The sequence below is a fragment of the Mauremys mutica genome, chromosome 6, assembly GCF_020497125.1.
Source record: "Mauremys mutica isolate MM-2020 ecotype Southern chromosome 6, ASM2049712v1, whole genome shotgun sequence".
NCBI lineage: Eukaryota > Metazoa > Chordata > Testudines > Geoemydidae > Mauremys > Mauremys mutica.
Window position 1 is genome coordinate 131,568,978 of NC_059077.1, and position 13,248 is coordinate 131,582,225.

Genomic DNA, 13,248 nt, shown 5'->3' on the forward strand with positions numbered 1-13,248 from the left:
CAAATCTGAGGAACTGTCCCAGACTGAGGTGTCTGAGGTGGTTTTGGAAAAAACTGATAAACTAAATGGTAATAAGTCACCAGGACCAGATGGTACTCACCCAAGAGTTCTGAAGGAACACAAATATGAAACTGCAGAACAACCAACCGTGGTATGTAACCTATCATTTAAATCATCTTCTGTACCAGGTGACTGGAGGATAGTTAATGTAATGCTAATTTTTAAAAAAGGCTCTAGAGGTGATCCCAGCAATTACAGGCCAATAAGCCTAACTTTAGCACCGGGCAAACTCGTTGAAACTACAATAAAGAATAGAAGTATCAGACAGATAAACAAGATTTGTTGGGGGAAGAGTCAACATGGCTTTAGTAAAGGGAAATCATGCCTCACCAATCTATTAGAATTCTTTGAGAGGGTTAACAAACATGTGGACAAGGGTGATCCAGTACATATAGTGCACATAGATTTTCAGAAAGCCTTTGACAAGGTCCCTCACCAAAGGCTCTTAAACAAAGTAAACAGTCTTGGTATAAGACAGAAGGTCCTCTCATGGATCAGTAACTGGTTAAAAGACAGAACACAAAGGGTAGCAATAAATGGTCAGTTTTCAGAATGGAGAGAGATAAATAGTGCTGTCCCCCCAAACAATCTATATTGAGACCAGTCTGTTCAACATATTCATAAATGTTCTGGGAAAAGGGATAGGCAGTGAGGAGGCAAAATTAAAGACAATAAAAAAATTACTCAAGATAGTTGAGTCCAAAGCAGACTGAAGAGTTACAAAGGGATCTCACAAAACTGGGTGACTGGGCAACAAAATAGCAGATGAAATTCAGTGTTGACAAATGCAAAGTAATGCATATTGGAAAACATAATCCCAACTATACATGAAAATGATGGGTTCTAAAGTAGCTGTTACCACTCAGGAATGATCTTGGAGTCATTGTGGATAGTTCTCTGAAAACATCCACTTAACATGCAGTGGCAGTCAAAAAGCTAACCGAATGTTAGGAAGCATTAGAAAAAGGGATAGATAAGATAGGAAATATCATAATGCCTCTATATAAACTCATGGTACAACCTCATCTTGAATACTGCATGCAGTTCTGGTCACCCCATCTCAAAAAAAGATGTATTAAAATTAGAGAAAGTACAAAGTCAACAAAAATGATCTGTTGTATAGAATAGCTTCCCTATGTGAAGGGAATAAAAAGAATGGGACTTTTCAGCTTGGAAAAGAGATGAATAAAGGATAGGATAGAGGTCCATAAAATCATGAATCGTGTGGAGAAAAAGTGTTATTTACTCCTTCATATAACACAAGAACTGGGGTCACCCAATTAAATCAATAGGCAGCAGGTTTAAAACAAACAAAAGGAAGAGGGGGTTACTTACCTGTAACCAGAGGTTCTTAGAGATGTGTGGTCCCTATCTATATTTCACAGGTGGCTGACTTGTGGGAAGTGATCAGTGGCTGTGGGATGGCAAAGGAACCAAGCAGCATCTGTCATTGCTGCGTGTAATGGTGTAGTGTGCTATGAATATGTGGACAGAATACCACATCGCTGCTTGACAGATGTCCTGCCAGAACAGATCTGCACGTGAGACTGAGGCGGCGGCTCGCACTGTTACCCTGCCGGGGAGGCGGTAGATTGGAGCATTTGTAGCATTCAAGGATGCACCCTGAGACCTATCTGGAGATTCAGTGGGGCAAGGGGGCTTATCCCTTTGCAATGGCTACAAAAAGATTAATCTATTTCCAAAATGGGCAAGTCCTGTGGATGTAGAAGGCTAGTGAGCATCAAACATTGAGGAAGTGCGGGACTCTTAGCAGAGAGGCGTGCGTCTTTGGATAGAATACTGCCAAGTGGATCAAGTGACTGAGGTGGAACTCAAGACACCACTTTAAGAAGGAATTTGGGGTGCAGCCATAAGAACACCTAGTTCTTGTGGAATATGGGTGGGGGAGCAAGATCTGCGATCATGACCACATGCTCACTGACCTACCTGGCCAAGATAATGGATACTAAGAATGCCACTTTCATTGAGAGGTGGGAGAGGGAGCCTGTTGGTTCAAAGGGAGGTCTTGTGAGGGCCGAGAGAATGAGATTAAGGTCCCATGGGGGTGTGCACCAGTGGAAAGGGTTTGAGTAAACCTTTTATGAAGGTTTGTAAAATATAGATGTGCTGTCCACGCGGCTAGAAAGGTGCTAAGTGCTGCTAAATGCACATGAAGAGAACAGAGACAGACCCAAGGTCTTGAGGACGCAGTTGAGAATGATGGGAATGGTCATCATGCTCAGTGAATGGTGGTGGCAGTGGGCCCACTCTACGAATCATCTCCATTTAGCTTGGTAGCTGGTCCTAGTGGAGTCCCTCCTACTTTGGGTGAGGATTTGCGAAACTGGGAAAGAGCATGTATTGTCTACGCTTAATGCCCATCCAAATACCAGGCTGTGAGGGGAAGAGTCTGGATTGGGATGACTGAATCTCCCTTGATCTTGTGAGGAGATTTAGGAGTGTGCAGAGTGCTGTCTGGATGGAGAGTCTGAGGAGATATGTGAACCAGAATTGCTGGAGCCAGAGCGATACTATGAGGACAGTGGCACTGTCCTGGTGAATCTTGTGTAGCACTTGCAGTAGGAGGGGAAGGAGGCGGGAGGGGGAAGACATAGCAAAGGTCGCCCATCCAGGGAAGGAGGAGAGTGTTGCCTTGAGAGATCTCTTCTAGAAGTCCTTTGGAGTAATAGAGGGGGAGCTTTTGACTTCCAGAGTGGCAAAAGGTCCATCAGGAGTTCCTCACTTTATGACACTTTGTGGCATTGCATAGCTCCCACTCGTGGTTGAGGTAGAGGTCGAGAGTTCTGCGGAGCGTGTCAGCCAGGGAATTCTGGGCACCCGGTAAGTATGCCGCCTGAAATGTCACCTCATTGCAGATGCACCAGTTCCATAGCCAGACCACCTTGGAGCACAGGGACCTGGCATTGTCCTACTTGTTGATATATAACACCGCCGTGATCTTGTCAGAGAGGAGCTGAATGTGTAGGGAGCATATGAGCAGGAGGAAGGCCTTGCACATGAAGAGGACTGACCCAAGTTCTAGAATGTTTTGTCACACAGTGTCGATGCCCCTTGAGCTGTGAGGTGGTTATGTGGGCTCCCCATCCGGCGAGGGAGGTGTCTGTCATGATGGTGGCTTGTGGTGGGATGGGGTGAAGGGAGTGGACCACCATGTGAGGGAGGACAGCATGGTCTCTGGGATGGTGACCCTGGAGTCAATATGGTCTCTGTTGGGTTTGCAAATGGAGAGAAGCCAAGCTCGTAGACAGCACACGTAGAGCCATGCATGCAGCATCATGTAAGTGAAGGCCGCCATATGGCCAAGGAGGGAAAGAGAGTGGCAGACCATGGTGTGCGGTCTGCGACACAGGCGCACAATGAGGACTGTCTGTGCTGCAAAGCAGTCAGGTGAGATGAAGGCCCGGACCACAATAAGAGCCTAGTTGCACCCCAATTAAATTTATTGTCTGTGTGGGTGTCAACACCGACTTGTCCTCATTGACACGGATACCTAGAGATGCTAGAAGACCTGAGACAGTGGATTGAGGAGAGTGCCTCCAATCAAGATGGCACCACTAGGAGCCAATCATTGAGGTAAGGGAATACTTAGTAGCCAAGGCATAGCATCTGGGCCATTAACACAAAGACTTTTTTGAACAATCTTGGCACTGTCGCTATGCCAAACAGGAGGACCCGAAATTGGTAATGGTGGTGCCCTACCCAGAAATGGAAGAACTTGCAGTGAGATGGGTGGATACCCACATGAAAGTAAGTGTCTTTCATATCGAGAGCTGCGAACCAAGCTCCCTGGTGCAGGGAGGACATAAACAATGCCAATGTCACCATGCAGAATTTGGACTTTCTGATAAACATATTCAGTAACTAATGATCTAGAATGGGGCGGCATCCTCTACCCTTTTTCGCAATGAGGAAGTATGGTAAGTAGAACCCTCTCTCTCTGTATTGAGGCAGGATGGGCTCCACTTCCCCCTTCCCCTAGAGCAGGGGTCCCCAACCTTTTTGGGTCCAGGGACCAGTTTCGTTTGCCGGACCCTCCGCAGGCGTGCCTGCGGGAGGTCCAGCTGAGCCGCGGGACGAGCGGTCCCTCCGCAGTCATGCCTGCGGGAGGTCCGCTGCTCCCGGGGCTCAGCTGGAGCTTCCGCAGGCACGCCTGCGGAAGCTCCACTGGAGCCGGTGGACCTCCCGCAGGCATGCCTGCGGAAGCTCCAGCTGAGCCCCGGGAGCAGCGGACCTCCCGCAGGCACGACTGCGGAGGGACCGCTCGTCCCGCGGCTCAGCTGGACCTCCCGCAGGCATGCCTGCGGAAGCTCCACTGGGTCGGTTCGCGGCCCGGTTTCTAAGAGGCCGCGGACCGGTACCGGGCCGCGGATTGGGGACCCCTGCCCTAGAGGAGCAGAGGGCCCGCTTCTTGTTGGAGGAGCAAATGATGGAAGGGGTACTGGGGGGAGGGTTAGGTGTGGGAGTGATGAAGTGGGAAGGAAAGGAACACTATGGAGTATCTGTGGTGGATGACCTCCAGTACCCAACTGTCTGAGGGCAAATAGGGAACGACAGCCTCCAAAGATTACATAGGGTGCTGTGGGTGGTATCGAGGGAGGCTTGCGGGTCTGTCTGTGCATCAAAATTGAACTTTGGCTGGCGGTTCGGAAAAGGTTGAGGAGGTGGTTGTGGGAGACCATAGCTGTCAGCATGGTGGCTCTTGGCGCAGATAGCAGGCATGATAGGGTGTGCACAGTGGTGGACAGATTGTATCTGCTGTCTGTGTCTAGGGGTCAGAGTATATCTGCCCAGGGACCAAAGTGTTGATCTGGAACCCTTGAGAGTGTAGGAATTTGCCAGTCTTGTCAGTGAAGAGTTTATGTTCATCCAAAGGGAGATCCTGTTTCGTATTTTGGTCCCTTTGCATAACTACTCTGGTGGCTAGAGACAGAGGATATTGGCCTGGAGGGCCACCTTGCTGACCAGTCTCCCTTAATCTACCAGCGCCTGGAATTGCTCCTGGTGTTCGAGCGGGAGCTTGTTCTTGAACTCTGCTAGCATATTGTAGTTAAAGTCATACTTAGCTAGCAGAGACTGATAATTAGCAATGCAGAATTGAAGTTCTACAGAGGAACAGACCTTCCTACCCAGCAGGTTTAGCCTCTTAGCAGTCTTGTCTGGAGTGGTGGATTTTTGTGGATGCTGTCTCACTCATTCTGCAGATGTTTGGACGCCCAGGGAGCTAAGGGGTGGATGGATGAACAAGAAAGCTGCCCCCTTAACTAGTAAGAAGTAGCATCTCTCCACCTGCTTAGATGTGGGTTCACATGAGGCTGGTGTGTGCCACACTGCATGCACCAGTACCAGGATAGCCTCATTGATAGGGAGGGCCACACTGGATGGGCCACACTGGATGGCCTTTTGGGTTGGAGGATGTCCAACAGCAGATGATGTTAGTCCTGAACTTCCTCCAACAGGATTTCCAGGACCGCAGCCACCCTCTGTAGCCAATCCTGATATTGACTGTGATCATCCGGCAGAGAGAGCTGGGAGAGGAATGACCATCTCATCCTGTGACAAGGATGTGCTGGTCGGGACCAGGGGAGCTGGCGGTACTGGTTCGATGTTCTCCTCTTCTTCATACACCGATGGAGCTGGCAGGTGTACAGAGGAACCTGAGATGGTGTGTGGTATCTGTGGTAGGGATCCCAGGGTCCCCAGTATGGCCAGAAGGTGGGGTCCATCAGTGGCAGCGGGCCCCACAGGAAGTGGTAACAGGTCTCCTCTGTTGGCTCATATTCCAAAGAGTAATGTGGTCTGGGTTGCACATCTGGACTCCAGTGTGGAACTGAAGACAATGATGGTTCCGCATCATAGAATTCTTAGGAGATGGAGGACTGGTCTAGCAATGGTGGAACTGTTGGTATGGGAGGACTGTGGTGTGGTGGCAGCAGGACAGGCTTCTCTGGCAGCAGCAGCAGAGGTTTATCCTCCCCTGTAGGGATGTCATGGGTAAGCGGAGAGCCCAAGAGAAGAGGCAACTGCAAGTAAGGGAAGATTAACTCCGCCACTATCAGGTATGTCTCTGTGCAGCCAGGGGTCTGTGGCGCACCAAGGGAAACACTCAAGGGGCCTGTCTGTATCTGTATACCCAGCCTGTCTGGCACATGTGGGGTACCAGCAGAGTAGGTGGTGTTGCATGTGCCAGCGAGTGTTCCAGAGGCTTGGATGTTGAGATAACCGTTGATACTGGCAGATCCTGAGCGTGTTTGGCCTTACCCTCCATCTGTGGGATCTTGAGTGCTCGTTTAGTCAGATACACGTGCAATGTCTCACCCAACCTGCTTGGCTCATGCAGGAAATGCTACACTTGTAAGCAGTCCTCGGCAGGGACCTGCTCTTGTGCCTAAGAGAATGTTTTCTGCTCTCACGCCAGGACTTGTCCTTGGGCACTGTCGGTTCCGAGCCATGCACAGTGCGGCGCTCTCTGCTGGTGGTGGCTGCTGTATGTGGCAGGTTGGAGCTGTGTCTTAGACCCTGGCCCAGCTGTGCCCGGGACCACATACCTTATGGTGGAGGCTATTTGTGGAGGCAGAGCTCACGGGCTTCCCTCATCCTGGCCAGGAAGGACTTACAGATGGAGCAGAGTGCCACGATTTGTTCCTGACCCAGACAGAGGCACTGCTGGTGCTCACTCGCAGAACGCAAGAATGGCAATACTGGGTCAGACTAAAGGTCCATCTAGCCCAGTATCCTGTCTTTCAACAGTGGCCAATGCCAGGTGCTCCAGAGAGAAGGAAAAGGAGCATGGGGCAGGAGACAGTTTTTGAAGCCCAGAATCCTGGGCATAGTCCCTGGGGGAGGAAACAGGGTGTCTGTCCCTGAACGGGGAAAAAGAACTACTACATTAAGTACATTGCACAAGCTTACCTGTAAATCTACCTACAAATCTATGTACAAAAAAGAATAACTGTCAGCAGACTAAGAATGCAAAGGAAAAAGGGGGTTCCAACTCAGGCCATGCAGCAGTAAAAGGGAACTGGAGGGGTGATGACCCATACTACCTTCTTATGCCCTTGGCTGGGAGCATGAGGAGATGTACTATGCACGTGCAGGTCAATGGACACTGCTAAGAAACACTTCCAGACTCAGGCGCATGGTGCACATGCGCATGCACACCTGCAGGTGAGAAGACACATAGGGACCATCACTTGAAAAAAATAGTACTTCTTCACACAATGCACAGACCACCAGTGGAACTTGTTGCCAGGGGATGTTGTGAAGGCCAAAACTATAACACAGTGTTAAAAAAAAGAATTAGATAAGTTAATGGAGAATAGATACATCAATGGCTATTAGCCAAGATAGCAATGTTCTGAGTGGCCCTAGCCTCTGTCCCCCAGAAGCAGGGAGTGGACAAAAGGGAATGGACCATTCAATAACTGCTTGTTCTGTTAACTCCCTCTGAATCACCTGGCACTGGCATCACCAGGATACTGGGTAGATGGACCCATTGGTCTGACCCAATAACACGTTTATGTTCTTAGATGGTAAAATTATCTTGAGAAGGGTAGAAAGAACACAAGCCAACTATTAATATTTGAGTATTATCAAGTATACAAATCTAAGCAGTGTGTCACTTAAGGTAACAATGATTAAAAACATTGCTATTACACACAGAAGAAAACAGTCTTGTTTGCTTCACACTGAATGGGATGTCGAAGTCTTTCCAAGAAATTATGCATCTTAAACAATTAAGATTGAGAAGTGGAGATTAGTTACTGTAACTGGAGGCTCTCTGAGATGTATGGTCCCTATCTGTATTCCACTACTCCCCCCCACCATCACATCTTCCTTGAATCCTGTTGGGTTTGCAGTAAGAGGTGGAATTGCAGAGGCATCGACAAGCACTGTCTCATATGCCCTCCGTCACTGCACAAGGAGAGCTACGACACATGTGCAGGCCAACAGACACTGCTTTGAAAAATTTCCAGGCTTGGGCACATGGAACACATGCATACCCATTTGTAGAATACAGATTGGGACCATACATCTCAGAGCCTCCAGTTACAGTAACTAACCTCCACTTCAAGTGATGGTCCCTATGTGTAATTCATACATGGGTGATTGGCAAGCAGTGTTCAGACTGAAGGCAGGTGCAAGGAAGACACAACCAAAGATGCTTGCAATATTGCTGAACCCATGGCTGCATCTGCAGCCAAGGCATGAGCTAGAACATAGCACATAATGAATGTGCTGACAGAACTCCAGGTAGTCACCCTGCAGACAGGGACGCTGTGGAGGCAACTTCTGCTTGCTTGGGGTGAGCTGTTACACCTGCAGGGGAATTTTTGCTATTTAGGAGCACTCTTAAGATGCATCCCAAAACCCCCTTAGAAATCCTCTAGGAGGATATGGCTTCTCCACATGATCTCTCTGCTATGATTATTTGCAGGCAGAACACAAGAGCATGCCAGACATCAAGGGAGTGAAGTCTCTTGTATTCATAGTAAGCATGGGGTTTGGGGAAAAAAATATAGTATCATTTGATTTATGTGACAAAATCTTGGGGAGAAATCTGGAGTGTAGTCAAAGAGAAACCTGTTCTTTGTGAAACACTGTACAATGACAGTCCACCATGATGGCTCCGAGCTCACTGATCCTACTGGCCAAAGCAACAGTCACTAAGAATGCCAAGTGCATGGACAAGTAGGTCATGACGTGTCACCCTGAGTTTGAAAGATGGACTTGTCAGTGTTGACAGGATGAAGTTAAGGTCCCATTGAGGTGTAGATTTAAGCAGTGATGGGAAGGTCCTGATCAGGCCTTCATTTGCAGTGTCTGATTTATGGAGTCTGGCAAATGGCATCATGTAGGTACAGGTGCCTATCAGTGAATGACACCTGTGCACTGTATTTCACAGTCTGTGGGTAATGCATGAAATTAGGTTGCTCATTGTATGAAATCTGTCCAATGGGAGGAATGCTCTGGCAAAAACTGAGTCCAGTGTCGCCCCTATAAAGTTCATTGTCCTTGTGGGTAACAAAACAGACTTATGTTTATGCAAATACGTAGTACTGCTAAAAGTCCTAAGAAATCCTGTCACTGAGCCCAAAGGGGAGTACTTGAAACTGGAAGTGAACCTGGCAAATCATAAAACCAGGAACTTCCTTTATGATGGGTGAACATCCACCTGGAAATAGGTCTAATGCCGGAAACCACATTCCTGCCTGAAGGCAGAGGATTATCAATGCTAGCGTAATCAACTGGAATTTCAGCTTTCAGATAAAGAAGTTGAGTTGTCAAAAGTCCAGGATGGGTCTCCATCCTTTTAGGGAGGGAATTAAGATAGACAGGGAGAACTCCCTCCTGTGGTAATGAGGTGAGACATATGAAAAGTGATTCTGCCTCCTGTGGAAGAATCACCTTGAGAGAATGTAAAAAGCAACAGAGTTCTGTGATGCCTTATAGACTAACAGACGTACTGGAGCATAAGCTTTCGTGGGTGAATACTCACTTCGTCAGATGCATGTAGTGGAAATTTCCAGAGGCAGATAAATATGAAGGCAAGAATCAGTCTAGAGATAATGAGGTTAGTTCAATCAGGGAGGATGAGGCCCTCTTCTAGCAGTTGAAGTGTGAAAACTAAGGGAGAAGAAACTGCTTTTGTAGTTGGCAAGCCATTCACAGTCTCTCTTTAATCCTGAGCTGATAGTGTCAAATTTGCAAATGGACTGAAGCTCAGCAGTTTCTCTGAAGTCTAGTCCTGAAGTTTTTTTGCTGCAGGATGGCTACCTTTAAATCTGCTATCGTGCGTCCAGGGAGATTGAAGTGTTCTCCTACAGGCAAGTCAAGCCCAAGAAAGAAACCAAAAGAACTCCACTGGCCATCACCTACAGTCCTCAGCTAAAACCTCTCCAACGCATCATCAGTGATCTACAACCCATCCTGGACAACGATCCCTCACTTTCACAGGCCTTGGGTTGTCTCTGGGCGAGGACTGGCCTGCCTCCCAAGGCCTGTGAAAATGAGGGATCATTGTCCAGGATGGGTTGTAGATCACTGATGATGCGTTGGAGAGGTTTTAGCTGAGGACTGTAGGTGATGGCTAGTGGAGTTCTTTTGGTTTCTTTCTTGGGCTTGTCTTGCCTGTAGGAGAACACTTCAATCTCCCTGGACGCACGATAGCAGATTTAAAGGTAGCCATCCTGCAGCCAAACCAAAAAAAAAAAAAAACTTTATAGGGGCAACACTGGACTCGGTTTTTGTCAGAGCAGGTTTGCGAGGCGGGAAGGAGAGAAACTCTGTGGAGTATCTCTGATGGACAATCTCCAGAACCCAATGGCCATAGTGATCTTGTTCCAGTTGTGAGCAAAGAGTGTGAGATGGCCCCCAAAAGTAACAGGGAATGTTGTGAAGGCCAAAACTATAACGATGTTTAAAAAAGAATTAGATAAGTTAATGAAGGATAGATACATCAATGGCTATTAACCAAGATGGCCACATTCTGAGTGTCCCTAGTCTCTGTTCCCCAGAAGCAGGGGGTGGACGAAAGGGGATGGACCATTCAAGGGAATCTGAACCAGTGGTGCTGGTGGAGAGGTCATACCCAAAGGAATGAAGAGTGTAACCCCCCTCAACGGTCTGTTGGGGCTTGACTGTCTCCATGGGGAAACTGGTGAAGTTATCTCCCTGACTTATCCGTGTCTGAGAACTGTTCCATTGGTAGTGCAAGTGTCATCAGTACTGGGGCACTCATACCAGATGGTTGGAAATGGAACAGCTCATGGGATGCTGATGTAGACTCCTCCAGACTAAGGACATCCCTCAGAGGGCATGGCTGGAAAGAAGTGAAGACAGTAGATAAGGAAGGAACACAACTTCCAGATGTTATGTAAATTTCTGTATGCCCTGGTGTCAGAGGGGTTCCAGCAGTCAAGTCTGAAGGGTCAAGTACATCTGCAGCTGTCATACGGTCTTTAGATGAATCAGGCAGTACCGACAACAGGTCCCAACTAGCACTCTTAGACGGAACCAGTGAATGTCTTTTCTTACACTTCGTTACTGAGGTGACCGATTAAATTGGCAGATCTTTCTTTAAGCCTTGCCCTCCAACTGGGGGTCTTCAGTGGAGACAGTTCTTTAAGTTGTGTACGTGACTTGGCACCCAACCAGGACAAGCCTGGAGAGGAACCCTGTTTCTTATGGACAGTCCTAGAATGCTGATATCAGAGGGGTCTCATAGCCTTCTCCATCAGATGCTTTCACAGGCAAAGCTCCCTGGCTCCTTGAGTTCTGGGTGGAAAGGAGCAGCAGATACTCCACTTCACAGAGATATGTACCTCGCCCAGATAGTACAGGCAATGTTGATGGTCATCACTGATGGAGTGAAAGCAGGAGATGCAATTCTTGAATCCTGGACTCCAGGCATAGTCCTGGAGCCAGGGAGAGGTTCCCAACAGTGGAAAAAGAAATCCTCTATACTACAAGGAGTACTTGTAGCACCTTAGAGACTAAAATTTATTTCAGCATAAGCTTTCGTGGGCTACAGCTCACTTCTTCGGATGCATGGAAGTTCCATTCTATGCATCCGAAGAAGTGAGCTGTAGTCCACGAAAGCTTGTGTTGAAATAAATTTGTTAGTCTCTAAGGTGCCACAAGTACTCCTGTTTTTCTTGCGGATACAGACTAACATAGCTGCTACTCTGAAACCTCTATACTATAAAAACTTTAACTAAGCTAAGCAATATAAAGTATAAAACCAAGAAAAGGACAATTCTAACTCAGGCCATATGGCAGGAAGAAGGAACTGGAGAGTCGTCGACCCACACTACCTCTTATATTCTCGGTCAGGACCATGAGGAGAGCTATTGTGCATCTCTGGGTCAATGGACGCTGCTCTGAAGAATTTTCAGACTCAGAAGCATGGCGTGCATGCGTACCAACGTGTGGACTATATAGAGGGATCATCACTCAAAGAAGAATTTTTTGTTTCCACCACTGTACTTCTTGGTCATGTACCAAGTACATCACATCTCTTAAAAAGGTGTATTACTAGCAAGATGTAGAGATGATTTGGAAATCTTCAGCCATGCTACCTTGAGCAATAATCTCAGGCACTGTTAAACAGGGCTGGGACAAGTCAGGAAGGGAAATCTCCAGGACAGGGAGGTGGGAATTGGTGATTTAGTAGGTGGCTCTCTTCACTCTTCTATTAGCACTGAAGCAGTGCCCCCAGGAGGAGATATGGGGTACTGCTCTGTAACAGGGAAGTCTTTTGTATTAGGTATGAAAGTGAGACTTTGGCAACAGGTAAACATTAAAGGTACAATGTACTTGTCAACACAAAGATGTGAATAACTGTATTTGAATTTTGACATTTCTCTTTGCATTGAGCAAGATTTGTACACAAGCCCACAAGTGCTACTGTTACCATATCCACTCCCTCCACTTTCCTCATTTCCTCCTTTTGTTCTGAAGGAATTTTATAACCATGCACCTAATAACAAAACCTACAACCATAGGGTGGCAGTCCTCAGAGCAAAGAGACAGATGGTTTAGAAGTTTCTGCCAGTTATGTAGCAGTTATACAATTGGTAGGCACATGCTACCTGCTGAAGGGATAACTTAGTGACTCTGGATCCATACTACTGAATACTCATTTAACTGTGGTTCTAAAACTAAGTCCTAACATTGATTATAATTGTACTAAAAAAACAAAAACAAAAAACAAAAAAAACAACTTTGCTTACAAACCAAAGTGTCTTGCTAAAGTTTTTAAATCACACCATCCTCAGTACTGGTCAAAGTAAATTACAGTAAGAGACAACTACACATCCAAAATGATGGGGTCTAAATTAGCTGTTACCACTCAAGAGAGATCTTGGAGTCATTGTGGATAGTTCCCTGAAAATAAATCTGTTCAACATGCAGGAAAAAACCCCTAAATGTCAGGAACCATCAAGAAAGGGATAGAATAAATCCCTGATATGCCCACACCTTGCATACTGTGCACAGTTCTGGTCACCTCATCTCAAAAATGATATCAGAATTGGAAAAGGAGCAGAGAAGGGCAACAAAAGTGATTAGAAGTATGAAAACTTCCATAGGAGGAGAAATTAAAAGACTGGGACTGGTTTTTTTTTGTTTTTTTTTAAACTGAAGGGGGGACATGATAGAGGTCTATAA

At 47.0% G+C, this 13,248-nt stretch overlaps 1 protein-coding gene across 4 annotated transcripts in view; it reads right to left on the reverse strand.

Annotated features, from left to right (window-relative positions):
- TDRD7 (tudor domain containing 7) overlaps window positions 1–13,248 on the reverse strand; it is a 117,929-nt gene that overhangs the window by 63,801 nt on the left and 40,880 nt on the right. The window lies entirely within an intron of this gene.